At 37.4% G+C, this 6,282-nt stretch overlaps 1 pseudogene; it reads right to left on the bottom strand.

The window, feature by feature from the left end:
• Nucleotides 1-2,750: 2,750 nt before the first annotated feature.
• LOC132773422 (uncharacterized) lies at nucleotides 2,751-3,375 on the bottom strand (annotated as a pseudogene).
• Nucleotides 3,376-6,282: the final 2,907 nt, after the last annotated feature.

The raw sequence follows: 6,282 nt of genomic DNA, 5'->3' as shown, positions 1-6,282 counted from the left end.
AAATATAAGATATACATAGTTAAAATTCATAGTAGTATGCATAATGAACTATGACTCTGGAATCCAGGATTTGATTCCCAACTTGGTAATAAAATACATTGGGTGATGCTGGAAAAATCACATTTCTCAGCCTCAGAGGAAGACAAATCTTGCCAAGAAAACCCTATGATAGCTTTGTCTTAAGGTTGTAATATGGCACACAACAAAGATCCATCCAATCAACAAGATTTAGATAAGTGTTTCCTTATGATTCAGCAACTGTTTTAACTGCTTGTTGGGGATAGCAATTGAATTTAGGCCATTTTGTCTACACCATGTCATTCATACCTCTATTCCACGGTGGAGATCTATGTTCTAACACCTCAAAAAAATAATTTGCGTAGCACAGAAAAGAGATGTTTAATTAAGCATGTTAACACCAAAACCTCTGATGAAAGATGATGTAGAAAGCAGTTATTGTTTACGGTGATTAATTAGCTTGTTCTTGAAAACCACACGATCACTTTGTAAGCTGCTGAACTTGTAATGCTTTATCTGTCATTTCACTGTGCTCTTTATAAGTCCCTCTCTACCACATGACATTGTAATGCTTTAAGAGGCAAGTGAGAAAATAAAATGCAGGATATAAGAAGTCACCTATCAAGGTCCAGGCACAAGGCTGCTGCTGTTTAAAATTTGGTTTCTATAGTAACCACTCCATCTGATCGTACAGAAAGCTCCCCAAGATACAGAGATGGCTGGATCTTCAAACGGTGTGCTTTTTCCTGGTGTGCATGTATGTGTGTGCATTGCTGCTAAGAAAAAACCCAGTGGTATCTTTCCAAATATATTTCCTGCCCCCTATTTGACCCTCTGCATACCTTCATCTAGGTGTTCTTCTTTCAAAAACATGCTTTTGACATCCTGAACTAAAAAAGCTCATTCTTGAGCAGAAGCTGCTATGAGAATTGGTTAGAGGGGATTTTATAAGATGATGAAACAAACTTGCTCTCTAGGAGACCGAAACATGGCATGCCATAGTGGCAGAAATTATGTAGACCAGCCACCGGTCTAGTCAACAGGGGTCCAATTATTTTGTATATGAAGTTCTCGAAAATGTGAACTTCCAAGAAAGTCACAGAAAGCGAATAGTGATACTCTACTTTGGGGGCAAACAACCAAGATCAGACGGCTGCACCCATCACCAAATAATTTGGCATAAGGAAAAGCAGAAGGATGTTCGGGAAGTTCAGTCATTCTTGAAAGATGAAGAAACTATGATTGCCTGGTAGGGACAGAAGCATATGTGATCCATCCTTTCTGTGGCTATTAAAAACTATTTTATCTGGTTTTAATTTCTTTCTCACTGTTATAACATTTAATTTTTTTTAGTTCTTTAAAGCATTTTTAAAAGTATTTACATTGCTTTAAATTTGTCAGTTTGGTTTTATTACATGCTACCCTGAGACCTCTAGATGAGGTGTAGATGAGACATTTTTTTTTTAAAAAAAATAATTATGGCTATCTATACATTACAGAATAAAATTCTTACGTTGCTACCTCCAATACCAGGCAAATGTTTAGCATGCTGATGAAGGACACACATCTCTCTATAGATCACAAGGTCTTCTTAAACATGATATATGTAGATTAATGTTGTTTGTGTGTTGGTTTGGTGAAATCTTAATGCCAGTGGGACACCCAATGTCCTATAAGCACTAAAGTACACGTGTGTGATTTTAGCAGTCCTTCTTTACATGACCTGAACCCACAATATCTGAAATACCATAACCGAAATCCTAAATTGGAATCTTCCCTGAGTCCCCTTGGGGAGATAGGGCAGAATATAAATGGTTGTTGTTGTTGCTGTTGTTGTTGTTACATTCTTGTATGCTACAAATGTACACTCATGTAGTTAAAAATAAATAAAATTAAATTGAGGTTGTGATGTTCCAAATACTGATTGACAACCAGTGATGCATTTGTTGACTCATTTGTTTATAGTTTAATGGTGGAATGGAAAGTACATAGCGGTGCTTCTGCAGTCAAACTGAACTACGTTGTACACTGAAAACAAAGATGAATAGTTAGGCATCTTCCAAGAATGTGCAGCTCAATGGTGAAATCCTGTTGTGTACTGCCAGTTACAGCAGACATATTGAATTGATTGCTTAATGAGTCAGAAAACAGATAAATCTACCAGTTGTTTCAATTTTCCCACTTAAGAAGAGGCTAGCAATGGGATTCAGCCTTATATAAAAAAGTGGCACTTTTGAAACTCCTCTTATTCAGGAGGTCAAAACCCCAGGAGTGGCATTTGCCTAAGCCTTAACAGATAATTCAGTTCAGTGATTTAAAATAGCTTTCTCCAACTGATATTTATGAATGTTGGGGGACATAAATGCTGTCATTATTAAACAGTGTGTCCAGAGATTGGCAGTTATGGAAACTGTAGTCCAGAACATCTGGAGGATCTCCCGATTGTCAAATACTTCTTGAAAAGAATAACATTTTGACACCATAAAGATTAAAAAGTTGAACTATTTTTTTCCATTTCAGATCCTCAAAAATTTCACAAGCTCTACATTTCTTCTTCTTCTTCTTCTTCTTCTTCTTCTTCTTCTTCTTCTTCTTCTTCTTCTTCTTCTTCTTCTTCTCCAGTGTTTTTCCTGCTTGATGGTGGGTTTTGCTTTACTGGTTTGTTTGCACCATTTCACCTAGTCATGCGCCTGATCAGAGTGTATGCCAGCAGTCTTCAGTTCATTGTGCAGCTAGCGTTGCTTTGGTTGTCCCTTTTGTCTCTTGCCAGGCATTTCTAAATCAAGAGCAATTTTGTGGGTGGAGTCGTCCTCACCTTGGAAAACATGATCATACCATCTGAGGAGTGATTCTTGTAGTTTGTCAACAATTGGAGCAATGCCAAAGCGTTGTCGGATGTCTTAGTTGAGGATGTGGTCAAGGTGTGTGACACCAGCTGTAAGTCATAGCATCTTCATCTCCATAACACTGAGGTAGCATTCTGGTTCCTTTCTTGCCAGCAAACATTCAGCTCCAAAGATTGTGGCAGGCCTTACAACAGTTTTATAGATTTATGATTTCAGGTGACTGGGCGTCTTCTTGTCACAGAGTACATCGAGCAACATTCATCCAAGCCGTATTAATTTGTGGGGTGACTTCATCAAAAACATTGCTATCTGAAGTTATCATTGATCTGAGATACTTGAAGGTGTTGACTTTTGGGAGATCCACCCCATCCACATGGATGGTACCAATCTCCTCATCGGGTGTTAAGTACTCTACCTTTTTGATGTGGAGGTGAAGATCGAATTGTGCCAGCTGATCATACCATGCTTTCACTTGACGTTCAAGTTCTTCCTTGTCCTCAGAAGCAAGCATTGCATCGTCAACATACAGCAAAGTCTAAGGTGCTAGTTTCTGCAGATCTCTAGTCACTGCATCCAGTACAACAACATAAAGAAGGGGAAAGAGGGCTGAGCCCTGATGGAGAGCTCCTACGAAGTGGCAGAAGCAGCCAGCACCATGCTTTTTGGATCGCTGTATAGAATTTGGACCCAGTTGACCAGTTCTTCAGGAACAGCATGTTGTTGTAATGCGTACCATAAATCCTGTACAGCAAGAGTTTGCCTTCCCTAAGTCTTCTAATATTTGATAGCTTTAGTATACTCAGGAATTGAAGTTTTGTCTCTTTTGTAGTAAGTCTATACTTTTTTGTGTGTATTCTCTTGAGGGATGCGATAAAATGCTTTATCCAAAGCAAGGAATCCAACATGAATTGGCATTTATTTCTTGACCAAGACTCAAGTGGTGGGAATTGCATTGTACCACAACTGGAGACGAAATCATATTGGTTGGTAGTAGCACATTTTATTGATTAGCCCGTTGGACGTATCAAAAATATTTGACAAACATACACATACAGCATACAACATATAACCCACAGCACAACATAAAGTTAAAATCTACCAACTGTTAACAAAGTTCTGATCCAGATCAAATATCTGCATAAACTCTACAGTTTACTCTACAGTCGACTCCAAATATGCAGTTCTTAGCTGTGTTGCTTTAAATAGAAAAAATGCCATTTTATGTTATTTTAGCATTTTGGCCAACCAATAAATGAACCCAGTGTGCTTTTTGTATGATATGTTGGTTGGTAGTAAGATGGACAATTTTGTGAATTCTGTGGTCGATGACTCATTCAAAGATCTTCATAGTATGGGATAGCAGGCTAGGTTGGTAAGTTGTACAGTCTGAAGAACTGCCTTTCTTCTTCTTAAGTTTTTTTAAATTGCTATTAAGATGAATCAAATACTATATTGCTACCTGATTTCAATGCAAAATCTATTTGATATGCAGAACTATCCTAGTCATTGGAGAAATCGCTTTCCTTTTTCAATAAATAAGACTACAAGAAATCCCAAATGTTCATATGATACAGAGAGAATTGTGATATCTAAGAAAAAAAGAAAGAAAAGGATGATTGACAGGAATAGTGAGTATCTGAAAGAAATGACTGACAAAAGAGAAGCAGTGACTATAACCCTGGAAAAACAGTGTCTACTTCACTGTTTTTTGAGGTCACTTTATATACAGTTATAAAGGCTGAAAGTTTCATTGAAACACATTTCAGTTTTTACATGGATTTTTTTATCACCTTTGATGGAAATGATGTAAATATTTTAAAATATTCCTGCCCTCCACTAAAACAGTTCTATACATGGTTTACAGATCAAATAAATAATAGACAAATAAATCAAGATTTTAATGCCCTCAGGATTACAGTCTAAATGAGATTTTAAAAAGAGGAAAAGGGAGGGAATGTAAGGAGAAAATAATATTAGGCATTAGTTTTTTAAATGGTATTGTATAACGAACAGCAGGGGTGGAAATTATTCAGAAGGAGAAGGCTACAAAAGGGGCTGATCTCTTGGAAAAGCAGGTGAAATGGCTCCATTCCTCTCTTCTTGTTCTGTTTTGTAGGGCTGGGCGGTTTCATTTCGTAATTTCGTAATTCGTTAAAAATTCGTTATTTTTTTTATAACGAAGTGATAACGAACCATTCAGGAGCATCTAAAAAACGAAACGAATTTTTAAATTCGTTTCGTAATTGCTTCGGATTCGTTTTGAAATCGTTTTGTTATTGTTTTGAAATCGTTTCGTTATTATTTCCGCATGTCTGGGGCAAGTTGTATAGTTGTTGTTTGTTTAATCAGTGAAAAAAAATTATAAATATCACACCAACAGTCAACAACAGAGGGAGAGGGAAGCTTCAGAAGTTCCCCCTGTCCCATTTGGAGGTTTTTTAGCGTATTGCGCGGTCGCGTCCGCCATTAACGAATCGATTCGTAATTGTTTCGTAATTATTTTACGAATTATGAAATTTCGTAAATATCGAACTTTTTTTACAGAAAAAGTTCGGAATTCTTTTAAGAATCAAAACACAAAAACCCCCCAAAAACAAATCGATTTTAGAAACAAATTTTTCCGTTGTTACCCAGGCCTACTGTTTTGCAGCCTGGTTGAATGCCATCTGGTCTTGTGGGATAAAAACTATGGATATGGGGTGAAGTTCTTGTAACTTTAAAACTGAAAAGCAAATGGCTTCTTTTGTATTCATCATGACTACTTATTCATGATTCCCCTCCCCAAACACACACACATATCTACTTTACCAGGCATTACTTGCATGGGGAGGGCCATTTTACCAACAATCACAGCATGATTGAATGCAATTTCCATTACATCTTGGGGGGGGGGGGCAGGAGAAGTTACTTAGTTAAGTAATTAATTACAGGCTACAGGATTCTGGCTCATTTCAGTAACACTATTGTAAAAGCAACTGCAGTTGGCTCTCCATATGACTGCATTCTGAATGCACAGATTGGATCATCCACAACTTAAAAATATTGTTTTTTAAATCCAAAAACTAAACATCAATTTTTTCAAGGGAACAAATAGGGACATGATTTTACTACACCACTAGCTGTACCTGCCACACGTTGCTGTGGCCAACCTTCCCTTCCCCTTTCTCTCCTTCCTTTCCTCTTTTTCTTTCCCTTCCTATTTATCTTCTTCTTTCTTCCATCTCCACCTGTTTCCTTCCTCCCTTTCTTTGCTCTTTGGTTAAATCCTTCCTTATCTTTTTCCTTTCACTTTTTCATTTCCTTCTCTCTTTCCTTGCTTCTATACCTTTCTTTCTTTCTTTCTTTCTTTCCTTCCTTCCTTCTTTCCCTCCCTCCTTTTCTCCTTCCCCCTTTCCCTTCTTCATTCCTTCCATCTTTC

Source organism: Anolis sagrei, chromosome 4, assembly GCF_037176765.1.
Source record: "Anolis sagrei isolate rAnoSag1 chromosome 4, rAnoSag1.mat, whole genome shotgun sequence".
Classification (NCBI taxonomy): domain Eukaryota; kingdom Metazoa; phylum Chordata; class Lepidosauria; order Squamata; family Dactyloidae; genus Anolis; species Anolis sagrei.
This window is presented reverse-complemented; position numbering and strand designations above follow the sequence as displayed.